Below are 13,792 nucleotides of genomic sequence, written 5' to 3' on the forward strand. Positions count from 1 at the left end.
GCATGGCTGGAAGGATTTCAGGGTAATAAACGGTCCCAGATGACATTTCTCTTCCACACTGTTAAAGTAATGTCCACGTATTGCTGCAAAAGTAATGTCCACATATTGCTGTGAAAGTAATGTCCACATATTGCTGTAAAAGTAATGTTCACATATTACAGTGAGATTTTGTAATATCCTTTATAGCTGCGGCTCATGGTAGTGTTTTATTCCTGTTTTAATTCAGATTTCTTGTTATCAGGGTCAGATTGAAGGACAAGGCACATCTCAGGTGGCGTCCCAAATGGAACCCTTATTCCCTATATAGTGCACTACTATTGACCAGAGCCCTATTGGCCCTCATCAAACATAGTGCACTATATATAGGGAATAGGGGTGGCATTTGGGACGCACATTCTCAGTCATCCTCTAGTGATATTAACAATAATGAACAGAGTAGCCGTCTTGAAAAGTACCAGATGGTATAGAGGTATGGTTTCATATGGTTCCTAAATTAACAATCCATAATGCTACATTGGACTGGCTTCACAGATTAACCTGCAGATTGATTCTCTGTAGTAAGTGGATATAGATATAGGAGAGCCAATAGAAAATTCATTTATCCCCTATTTTTATTGGCACAAAATTACCTGCACACTTTAATTGGTTTGTATGGGTTACCTTCAGACGAGTCCTGTGACACCTGTGGGGATCGTAGAGCATAATGGAGAACACCCATCGTGTTTGTGAGGGTCTCCCCGTTCCGTAGTGGCGTCATTATAGAACAAACCGTTCGGACGCTACAGACATTTTCAGGATGTCTCATGGTCTGACAAACACCGCTGAACCTTAGCCACCTTCCACCAGAGATGCAAAAGGGTGACATACTATCTGTGGATACGGTGGATTGAGACGCAGGCCATGAATCCTGATATCACTAGCTTAAACTGACGGATTCTGATGGGGATTTATTATTATGTTACTTAGATGAATGCACGGGTGGGTCAATAGACTCAATAGGATTAAGTGCTAAAGTAGATCCAGTTTCAGCACCATGGACAGCGCTCACTGGTAAATTCAGGCTCACCAAGCACAAATCTCGCTGGTGAATGCAGGCTCACCATGGACAACTCTCGCTGGTGAATGAAGGCTCACCATGGACTGCTCTCACTGGTGAATTCAGGTTCACCGTGTACAGCTCTCGCTGGTGAATTCAGGCTCACCATGGACAGCTCTCACTGGTCAATGCAGTCTCACCATGGACAACTCTAGCTGGTAAATACAGGCTCACAATGGACAGCTCTCGCTGGTGAATACAGGCTCACCATGGACAGCTCTCGCTGGTGAATACAGGCTCACCATAGACAGCTCTCACTTGTAAATGCAGGCTCACCATAGACAGCTCTCAAGTACAGGCTCACAATGGACAGCTCTCGCTGGTGAATGCAGGCTCACCATGGACAGCTCTCACTGGTGAATACAGGCACACCATGGACATTTCTCAATGGTGAATGCAGATCCACCATGGACATCTCTCACTGGTGAATTTAGAATCAACTTGGACAGCTCTCATTGGAGAATACAGGTTCACCATGGACAGCTCTCACTGGTGAATGCAGGCTCACCATGGACAGTTCTCACTGGTGAATACAGGCTAACAATGGACAGCCCTCGCTGGTGAATGCAGGCTCACCATGGTCATTTCTCACTGGTGAATGCAGGCTCACCATGGACAGCTCTCACTGGTGAATGCAGGCTCACCATGGACAGCTCTCGAGTACAGGCTCACCATGGACAGCTCTCGCTGGTGAATGCAGGCTCACCATGGACAGCTCTAACTGGTGAATGCAGGCTCACCATAGACAGCTCTTGCTGGTGAATGCAGGCACACCATGGACAGAACTCGCTGGTAAATTTAGAATCACCTTGGACAGCTGTCGCTGGTGAATGCAAGCTTACCATGGAAAGCTCTCACTGGTGAATGCAGGTTCACCATGGATAGCTCTCATTGGTGAATGCAGGATCACCATGGACAGCTTTCACTGGTAAATGCATGATCACCATGGACAGCTCTCATTGGTGAATTCAGGCTCACTATGAACTGCTCTCACTGGTGAATTCAGGCTCACTGTGGACAGCTCTCGCTGGTGAATTCAGGCTCACCATGGACAGGTCTTGCTGGTGAATGCAGGCTCACCATGGGTAGCTTTCGATGGTGAATACAGGCTCACCGTGGACAGCTTTCACTGGTGAATGCAGGCCAACCACGGACAGCTCTCACTGGTGAATGCAGGCCCACCAAGGATAGCTCTCACTGGTGAATGCAAAGCAACCACGGACAGCTCTCACTGGTGAATGCAGGCTCACCATGGACAGCTCTTGCTGGTGAATTTAGGCTCACCTTGGAAAGCTGTCACTGGTGAATGCAGGCTTACCATGGACAGCTCTCGTTGGTGAATAAAGGCTCACCATGGACAGCTTTCGCTGTTGAAATTAGGCTCACCTTGGACAGCTGTCGCTAGTGAATGCAGGCTCACCGTTGACAGCTCTCACTGGTGAAAGCAGGATCACCATGGATAGCTCTCACTGGTGAATGCAGGCTCAACATGGACAGCTCTCAGTGGTGAATACAGGGTCACAATGGACAGCTCTCGCTGGTGAATGCAGGCTCACCATGGACAGCTCTCACTGGTGAATGCAGGCTCACCATAGACAGCTCTCGAGTAAAGGCTCACAATGAACAGCTCTCGCTGGTGAATGCAGGCTCACCATGGACAGCTCTCACTGGTGAATTTAGGCTCACCTTGGAAAGCTGTCACTGGTGAATGCAGGCTTACCATGGACAGCTCTCGTTGGTGAATAAAGGCTCACCATGGACAGCTTTCGCTGTTGAAATTAGGCTCACCTTGGACAGCTGTCGCTAGTGAATGCAGGCTCACCGTTGAAAGCTCTCACTGGTGAAAGCAGGCTCACCATGGATAGCTCTCACTGGTGAATGCAGGCTCAACATGGACAGCTCTCAGTGGTGAATACAGGGTCACAATGGACAGCTCTCGCTGGTGAATGCAGGCTCACCATGGACAGCTCTCAATGGTGAATACAGGCACACCATGGACATTTCTCAATGGTGAATGCAAATCCACCATGGACATCTCTCACTGGGGAATATAGCATCACCTTGGACAGCTCTCATTGGAGAATACAGGCTCACCATGGACAGCTCTCACTGGTGAATGCAGGCTCACCATGGACAGCCCTAGCTGGTGAATGCAGGCTCACCATGGTCATTTCTCACTGGTGAATACAGGCTCACCATGGACAGCTCTCACTGGTGAATGCAGGCTCACCATGGACAGCTCTCGAATGCAGGCTCACCATGGACAGCTCTAACTGGTGAATGCAGGCTCACCATAGACAGCTCTCGAAGGTGAATGCAGGCTCACCGTGGGTAGCTCTCGCAGGTGAATGCAGATTCACCATGGGTAGCTCTCACTGGTGAATGCAGGCTCACCATGGACATTTAACACTGGTGAATGCAGGCCCACCACGGACAACTCTCACTGGTGAATACAGGCACACCATGGACAGAACTCGCTGGTAAATTTAGAATCACCTTGGACAGGTGTCGCTGGTGAATGCAAGCTTACCATGGAAAGCTCACATTGGTGAATGCAGGTTCACCATGGATAGCTCTCACTAGTGAATGCAGGATCACCATGACAGCTTTCACTGGTAAATGCATGATCACCATGGACAGCTCTTATTGGTGAATTCAGGCTCACTGTGGACAGCTCTCGCTGGTGAATTAAGGCTCACCATGGACAGGTCTTGCTTGTGAATGCATGCTCACCATGGACAGCTTTCGCTGGTAAATGGAGGCTCACCATGGGTAGCTCTCACTGGTGAATGCAGGCTCAACATGGGTAGCTCTCGATGGTGAATACAGGCTCACCATGGACAGCTCTCGCTGGTGAATGCAGTCTCACCATGGATAGCTCTCGATGGTGAATACAGGCCCTCTAAGGATAGCTCTCACTGGTGAATGCAGGCTCACCATGGACAGCTCTCGCTGGTGAATGCAGTATCACCATGGATAGCTCTTGCTGGTGAATTCAGGCTCACCTTGGACATCTCTCGCTGGTGAATAAAGACTCACCATGGACAGCTCTCAATGGTGAATGCAGGCTCACTATGGACAGCTGTCACTGGTGAATGCAGGCTCACAATGGACAGCTCTCACTGGTGAATGCAGGTCCACCAAGGACAGCTGTCACTGGTGAATGCAGGCTCACAATGTACAGCTTTTGTTGGTGAATTTATGCTCACCTTGGACAGCTGTCGCTGGTGAATGCAGGCTCACCGTGGACAGCTCTCACTGGTGAATGCAGGCTCAACATGGACAGTTCTTTATTTTGTGAATGCAGGCTCACCATGGATAGCTCTTGCTTGTGAATGCAGGCTCAACATGGGTATCTCTCGCTGATGAATGCAGGCTCAACATGGGTAGCTCTCGATGGTGAATACAGGCTCACCATGGACAGCTCTCGCTGGTGATTGCAGGCTCACCATGGACAGCTCTCACTGGTGAATACAGGCTCACCATGGACAGCTCTCGCTGGTGAATACAGGCTCACCATGGACAGCTCTCACTGGTGAATACAGGCTCACCATAGACAGCTCTCACTTGTAAATGCAGGCTCACCATAGACAGCTTTCGAGTACAGGCTCACCACGTACAGCTGTCACTGGTGAATACAGGCACACCATGGACAGAACTCGCTGGTAAATTTAGAATCACCTTGGACAGGTGTCGCTGGTGAATGCAAGCTTACCAAGGACAGCTGTCACTGGTGAATGCAGGCTCACAATGTACAGCTTTTGTTGGTGAATTTATGCTCACCTTGGACAGCTGTCGCTGGTGAATGCAGGCTCACCGTGGACAGCTCTCACTGGTGAATGCAGGCTCAACATGGACAGTTCTTTATTTTGTGAATGCAGGCTCACCATGGATAGCTCTTGCTTGTGAATGCAGGCTCACCATGGGTATCTCTCGCTGATGAATGCAGGCTCAACATGGGTAGCTCTCGATGGTGAATACAGGCTCACCATGGACAGCTCTCGCTGGTGATTGCAGGCTCACCATGGACAGCTCTCACTGGTGAATACAGGCTCACCATGGACAGCTCTCGCTGGTGAATACAGGCTCACCATGGACAGCTCTCACTGGTGAATACAGGCTCACCATAGACAGCTCTCACTTGTAAATGCAGGCTCACCATAGACAGCTTTCGAGTACAGGCTCACCACGTACAGCTGTCACTGGTGAATACAGGCACACCATGGACAGAACTCGCTGGTAAATTTAGAATCACCTTGGACAGGTGTCGCTGGTGAATGCAAGCTTACCATGGAAAGTTCACATTGGTGAATGCAGGTTCACCATGGATAGCTCTCACTAGTGAATGCAGGATCACCATGACAGCTTTCACTGGTAAATGCATGATCACCATGGACAGCTCTTATTGGTGAATTCAGGCTCACTGTGGACAGCTCTCGCTGGTGAATTAAGGCTCACCATGGACAGGTCTTGCTTGTGAATGCATGCTCACCATGGACAGCTTTCGCTGGTAAATGGAGGCTCACCATGGGTAGCTCTCACTGGTGAATGCAGGCTCAACATGGGTAGCTCTCGATGGTGAAGACAGGCTCACCATGGACAGCTCTCGCTGGTGAATGCAGTCTCACCATGGATAGCTCTCGATGGTGAATACAGGCCCTCTAAGGATAGCTCTCACTGGTGAATGCAGGCTCACCATGGACAGCTCTCGCTGGTGAATGCAGTATCACCATGGATAGCTCTTGCTGGTGAATTCAGGCTCACCTTGGACATCTCTCGCTGGTGAATAAAGACTAACCATGGAAAGCTCTCAATGGTGAATGCAGGCTCACTATGGACAGCTGTCACTGGTGAATGCAGGCTCACAATGGACAGCTCTCACTGGTGAATGCAGGTCCACCAAGGACAGCTGTCACTGGTGAATGCAGGCTCACCATGGACAGCTTTTGTTGGTGAATTTATGCTCACCTTGGACAGCTGTCGCTGGTGAATGCAGGCTCACCGTGGACAGCTCTCACTGGTGAATGCAGGCTCAACATGGACAGTTCTTTATTTTGTGAATGCAGGCTCACCATGGATAGCTCTTGCTTGTGAATGCAGGCTCACCATGGGTATCTCTCGCTGATGAATGCAGGCTCAACATGGGTAGCTCTCGATGGTGAATACAGGCTCACCATGGACAGCTCTCGCTGGTGATTGCAGGCTCACCATGGACAGCTCTCACTGGTGAATACAGGCTCACCATGGACAGCTCTCGCTGGTGAATACAGGCTCACCATGGACAGCTCTCACTGGTGAATACAGGCTCACCATAGACAGCTCTCACTTGTAAATGCAGGCTCACCATAGACAGCTTTCGAGTACAGGCTCACCACGTACAGCTGTCACTGGGGAATGCAGACTCTAATATGGACAGCTCTCGCTGGTGAATTTAGGCTCACCTAGAACAGCTGTCGCTGGTGAATGCAGGCTCACCGTGGACAGCTCTCACTGGTGAATGCAGACTCACCGTGGACAGCTCTCACTGGTGAATGCAGGGTCACCATGGATAGCTCTCACTGGTGAATGCAGGCTCACCATGGACAGCTCTCACTGATGAATGCAGGCTCACCATAGACAGCTCTCAAGTACAGGCTCACAATGGACAGCTCTCGCTGGTGAATGCAGGCTCACCATGGACATTTCTCAATGGTGAATGCAGATCCACCATGGACATCTCTCACTGGTGAATTTAGCAACACCTTGGACAGCTCTCATTGGAGAATACAGGCTCACCATGGACAGATGTCACTGGCGAATAAAGGCTCACCATGGACAGCTCTCACTGGTGAGTACAGGGTCACCATGGACAGGTCTCACTGGTGAATGCAGGCTCACCATGGAGAGTTCTCACTGGTGAATACAGGCTAACAATGGACAGCCCTCGCTGGTGAATGCAGGTTCACAATGGTCAGTTCTCACTGGTGAATGCAGGCTCACCATGAACCGCTCTCACTGGTGAATGCAGGCTCACCATGGATAGCTCTCACTGTTGAATGCAGGTTCCCCATGGACAGCTTTCACTGGTAAATGCATGCTCACCATTGACAGCTCTCACTGGGAATGAAGGCTCACCATGGACAGATCTTGTTGGTAAATGTAGGATCACCTTGGACAGCTGTTGCTGTTGAATGCAAGCTTACCATGGAAAGCTCTCACTGGTGAATTCAGGTTCACCATAGTAGATCTCGATGGTGAATGCAGGCTCACCATGGAATGCTCTCACTGGTGAATTCAGGCTCACTGTGGACAGCTCTCGCTGGTGAATTCAGGCTCACCATGGACAGGTCTTGCTGGTGAATGCAGGCCCACCATGGACATCTGTCACTGGTGAATGCAGGCTCACCATGGACAGCTTTCGCTAGTGAATTTATGCTCACCTTGGACAGCTGTTGCTGGTGAATACAGGCTCACCATGGATAGCTCTCAGTGGTGAATACAGGCTCACAATGGACAACTCTCGCTGGTGAATGCAGGCTCAAAATGGACAGTTCATACTTGTGAATGCAGGCTCACCATGGATAGCGCTTGCTTGTGTTGCAGGCTCACCATGGGTAGCTCTCGCTGGTGAATGTAGGCTCAACATGGGTAGCTCTCGATGGTTAATAAAGGCTCACCATGGACAGCTCTCGTTGGTGAATGCAGGCTCACCATGGACAGTTCTCAATGGTGAAAGCAGGCTCACCATGGACAGTTCTCACTGGTGAATGCAGGCTCACCATGGACAGTTCTCACTGGTGAATGCAGGCTCACCATGGACAGCTCTCACTGGTGAATGCAGGCTCACCATGGACAGCTAACACTGGTGAATGCAGGTCCACCACGGACAGCTCTCACTGGTGAATTCCAGCACACCATGGACATTTCTCAGTGGTGAATGCAGGCCCACCATGGACAGCTCTCACTGGTGAATTCAGGCTCACCATGGACAGATCTCGCTGGTAAATTTAGGATCACCTTGGACAGCTGTCGCTGGTGAATGCAAGCTTACCATGGAAAGCTCTCACTGGTGAATTTAGGTTCACCATGGATAGCTCTCAAAGGTGAGTGCAGGTTCACCATGGACAGCTTTCACTGGTAAATGCATGCTCACAATGGAATGCTCTCACTGGTGAATTCAGGCTCACTGTGGACAGCTCTTGCTGGTGAATTCAGGCTCACCATGGACAGCTCTTGCTGGTGAATGCAGGCTCACCATGGACAGCTCTTGCTGGTGAATGCAGGCTCACCATGGGTAGCTCTCGCTGGTTAATGCAGGCTCAACATGGGTAGCTCTCGATGGTAAATACAGGCTCACCATGGACAGCTCTCACTGGTGAATGCAGGCCCACCATGGACAGCTCTCACTGGTGAATGCAAAGCCACCAGGGATAGCTCTTGCTGGTGAAATTAGGCTCACCTTGGAAAGCTGTCACTTGTGAATGCAAGCTTACCATGGACATCTCTCGCTGGTGAATAAAGGCTCACCATGGACAGCTCTCACTGGTGAATGCAGGACCACCACGGACAGTTGTCACAGGTGAATGCAGGCTCACCATGGACAGCTCTCACTGGTGAATGCAGGCCCACCACGGACAGCTGTCACTGGTGAATGCAGGCTCACCATGGACAGCTTTCGCTGGTGAATTTATGCTCATCTTGGACAGCTGTCGCCGGTGAATACAGGCTCACCGTGGACAGCTCTCACTGGTGAAAGCAGGCTCGCCATGGATAGCTCTCACTGGTGAATGCAGGCTCAATATGGACAGCTCTCAGTGGTGAATACAGGCTCACAATGGACAGCTCACGCTGGTGAATGCAAACTCAACATGGACAGTTCTTGCTTGTGAATGCAGGCTCATCATGGACATTTTCTGATGGTGAATGCAGGCTCAACATGGACAATTCTCGCTGGTGTGTACAGGCTCACCATGGACAGCTCTCACTGGTGAATGCAGGCACACCATGAAAAGCTGTCACTGGTGAATACAGGCTCACCATGGATAGCTCTCAATGGTGAATACAGGCTCACCATTGACAGCTCTCACTGGTGAATGCAGGCCCACCATGGACAACTCTCGAGTACAGGCTCACAATGGACAGCTCTCACTGGTGAATGCAGGCTCACCATGGACAGCTCTCACTGGTGAATGCAAGCTCACCATAGACGGCTCTCGAATACAGGCTCAAAATGGACAGCTCTCGCTGGTGAATGCAGGCTCATCATGAACATTTCTCAATGGTGAATGCAGATCCACCATGGACATCTCTCACTGGTGAATTCAGGCTCACCATGGACAGATCTCGTTGGTGAATTTAGGATCACCTTGGACAGCTCTCATTGGTGAATACAGGCTCAACATGGACAGCTCTCACTGGTGAATAAAGGCTCACTATGGACAGTTCTCACTGGTGAATACAGGCTAACAATGGACAGCCCTTGCTGGTGAATGCAGGCTCACTATGGTCAGTTCTCACTGGTGAATGCAGGCTCACCATGGACAGCTCTCACTGGTGAATGCAGGCTCACCATGGACATCTCTCGAGTACAGGCTCACAATGTACAGCTCTCGCTGGTGAATTCAGGCTCACCATGGACAGATCTCGCTGGTGAATTTAGGATCACCTTGGACAGCTGTCGCTGGTGAATGCAGGCTTACCATGGATAGCTCTCACTGGTGAATGCAGGTTCACCATGGACAGCTTTCACTGGTAAATGCATGCTCACCATGGACAACTCTCACTGGGAATTAAGGCTCACCATGGTAGCTCTCGATGGTGAATGCAGGCTCACCATGGACTGCTCTCACTGGTGAATTCGGGCTCACTGTGGACAGCTCTCACTGGTGAATGCAGGCTCACCGTGGACAGATCTTGCTGGTGAATTTAGGCTCACCTTGGAAAGATGTCACTGGTGAATGCAGGCCCACGATGGACAGCTCTCACTGGTGAATTCAGGCCCACCCCGGACAGCTGTCAATGGTGAATGCAGGCTCACCATGGACAGCTTTCGCTGGTGAATTTAGGCTCAACTTGGACAGCTGTCGCTGGTGAATGCAGGCTCTCCGTGGACAGCTCTCACTGGTGAAAGCAGGCTCACCATGGATAGCTCTCACTGGTGAATGCAGGCTCAACATGGACAGCTCTCAGTGGTGAATACAGGCTCACAATGGACAGCTCTCGCTGGTGAATGCAGGCTCAACATGGACAGTTCTTGCTTGTGAATGCAGGCTCACCATGGACAGCTCTCGCTGGTGAATGCAGGCTCCCATTGGTTGCTCTCGCTGGTGAATGCATGCTCAACATGGGTAGCTCTCGATGGTGAATGCAGGTTCACCATGGACGGCTTTCACTGGTGAATGCAGGCTCACCATGGATAGCTCTCACTGGTGAATGCAGGCTCAACATGGACAATTGTCAGTGGTGAATGCAGGCTCACAATGGATAGCTCTCACTGGTTAAAGCAGGTTCACCATGGATAGCTCTCACTGGTGAATGCAGGCTCAACATGGACAGCTGTCAGTGGTGAATACAGGCTCACAATGGACAGCTCTCGCTGGTGAATGCAGGCTCACCATGGACAGCTCTCGCTGGTGAATACAGGTTCACCATGGACGGCTTTCACTGGTGAATGCAGGCTCACCATGAACAGCTCTCACTGGGAATCAAGGCTCACCATGGTAGCTCTCGATTGTGAATGCAGGCTCACCATGGATTGCTCTCACTGGTGAATGCAGTCTCACCATGGACAGCTCTCGCTGGTGAATTCAGGCTCACCATGGACAGCTCTCCCTGGTTAATGTAGTCTCACCATGGACAACTCTCGCTGGTAAATACAGGCTCACAATGAACACCTCTCGCTGGTGAATGCAGGCTCACCATGAACAGTTCTTGTTGGTGAATATAGGCTAACCATGGACAGCTCTCGCTGGTGAATGCAGGCTCACCATGGGTAGCTCTCGCTGGTGAATGCAGGCTCAACATGGGTAGCTCTCGATGGTGAATACAGGCTCACCATGGGTAGCTCTCACTGGTGAATACAGGCGCACCATGGACAGCTCTCGCTGGTGAGTAAAGGCTCACCATGTACAGCTCTCACTGCTGAATATAGGCCCACCATGGACAGCTCTCACTGTTGAATGCAGGCTCACCATGGACAGCTCTCACTGGTGAATGCAGGCTTACCATGGACAGCTCTCGCTGGTGAATGCAGACTCCCCATGGACAACTCTCAGTGGTGAATGCAGGCTCACAATGGACTGCTCTCACTGATGAATGCAGTCTCACCATGGACTGCTCTCACTGATGAATGCATGCCCACATTCACTACTGAACAGAAATAGAGCTGTCACCACAGAATTAGAATGAGTCAATGATTACATAATGTATGGACTGGCAGACATTATGAGTGTACCCAAAGATGCAAAGCAGAAAGTTCAGCATTCAATCTGTGCTTCATTAACAGTCAATTGAACCGACACATTCTATTTCTGTGGTTGTCACAAAGTGCATGGAAATACTGTATGGCAGTTTAATGTGATGTTAACCCTAACTTAATCTCTTAACCTTAACCTTTACCCATAACCCTTACCCTCTAACTTTTCATCACCCACCCCTCGACCCTACAATTCTAGATTAGGAATGACTAGCTCATTGATACTGACTATACTACCACCTCTGTCTGCCTCCTAGTGAGTACCCCAGAAAGAACCCATCACACATCAGATAAATGACCTCATCAGGACTTGATGAGGAAGACAATGGTGAAAAGCCCTCAGCTAGCAGAGAGAGAGAAACGCTGTTTCCTCCTCTCCTCTCCTCTCCTCTCCTCTCCTCTCCTCTCCTCTCCTCTCCTCTCCTCTCCTCTCTCCTTGCTTCCTCTTCCCCCTCTCCTCTCTTCTCCTCTCTTCTATTCTGAGGGGACTGTCAGTGACAACAGTCTGTTTGCTGTCTCTACCTCACCGCCCAGCTCAGCTTCCTGTCCTTCCTCCAGGGAGAGACTCACCAGGCTGCTGCTGCTGTCAGCTTCCTGTCCTCCCTCCAGGGAGAGACTCACCAGGCTGCTGCTGCTGTCAGCTTCCTGTCCTTCCTCCAGGGAGAGACTCACCAGGCTGCTGCTGTCAGCTTCCTGTCCTCCCTCCAGGGAGAGACTCACCAGGCTGCTGCTGTCAGCTTCCTGTCCTTCCTCCAGGGAGAGACTCACCAGGCTGCTGCTGTCAGCTTCCTGTCCTTCCTCCAGGGAGAGACTCACCAGGCTGCTGCTGTCAGCTTCCTGTCCTCCCTCCAGGGAGAGACTCACCAGGCTGCTGCTGTCAGCTTCCTGTCCTTCCTCCAGGGAGAGACTCACCAGGCTGCTGCTGTCAGCTTCCTGTCCTCCCTCCAGGGAGAGACTCACCAGGCTGCTGCTGTCAGCTTCCTGTCCTTCCTCCAGGGAGAGACTCACCAGGCTGCTGCTGTCAGCTTCCTGTCCTCCCTCCAGGGAGAGACTCACCAGGCTGCTGCTGCTGTCAGCTTCCTGTCCTCCCTCCAGGGAGAGACTCACCAGGCTGCTGCTGCTGTCAGCTTCCTGTCCTCCCTCCAGGGAGAGACTCACCAGGCTGCTGCTGTCAGCTTCCTGTCCTCCCTCCAGGAGAGACTCACCAGGCTGCTGCTGCTGTCAGCTTCCTGTCCTCCCTCCAGGGAGAGACTCACCAGGCTGCTGCTGTCAGCTTCCTGTCCTTCCTCCAGGGAGAGACTCACCAGGCTGCTGCTGCTGTCAGCTTCCTGTCCTCCCTCCAGGGAGAGACTCACCAGGCTGCTGCTGTCAGCTTCCTGTCCTCCCTCCAGGGAGAGACTCACCAGGCTGCTGCTGCTGTCAGCTTCCTGTCCTTCCTCCAGGGAGAGACTCACCAGGCTGCTGCTGCTGTCAGCTTCCTGTCCTCCCTCCAGGGAGAGACTCACCAGGCTGCTGCTGTCAGCTTCCTGTCCTCCCTCCAGGGAGAGACTCACCAGGCTGCTGCTGCTGTCAGCTTCCTGTCCTCCCTCCAGGGAGAGACTCACCAGGCTGCTGCTGTCAGCTTCCTGTCCTCCCTCCAGGGAGAGACTCACCAGGCTGCTGCTGCTGTCAGCTTCCTGTCCTTCCTCCAGGGAGAGACTCACCAGGCTGCTGCTGTCAGCTTCCTGTCCTCCCTCCAGGGAGAGACTCACCAGGCTGCTGCTGTCAGCTTCCTGTCCTCCCTCCAGGGAGAGACTCACCAGGCTGCTGCTGTCAGCTTCCTGTCCTTCCTCCAGGGAGAGACTCACCAGGCTGCTGCTGTCAGCTTCCTGTCCTCCCTCCAGGGAGAGACTCACCAGGCTGCTGCTGCTGTCAGCTTCCTGTCCTCCCTCCAGGGAGAGACTCACCAGGCTGCTGCTGCTGTCAGCTTCCTGTCCTCCATCCAGGGAGAGACTCACGAGGCTGCTGCTGTCAGCTTCCTGTCCTCCCTCCAGGGAGAGACTCACCAGGCTGCTGCTGTCAGCTTCCTGTCCTCCCTCCAGGGAGAGACTCACCAGGCTGCTGCTGTCAGCTTCCTGTCCTCCCTCCAGGGAGAGACTCACCAGGCTGCTGCTGCTGTCAGCTTCCTGTCCTTCCTCCAGGGAGAGACTCACCAGGCTGCTGCTGTCAGCTTCCTGTCCTCCCTCCAGGGAGAGACTCACCAG

This window comes from Coregonus clupeaformis, unplaced genomic scaffold (assembly GCF_020615455.1).
Source record: "Coregonus clupeaformis isolate EN_2021a unplaced genomic scaffold, ASM2061545v1 scaf0004, whole genome shotgun sequence".
Classification (NCBI taxonomy): Eukaryota; Metazoa; Chordata; class Actinopteri; order Salmoniformes; family Salmonidae; genus Coregonus; species Coregonus clupeaformis.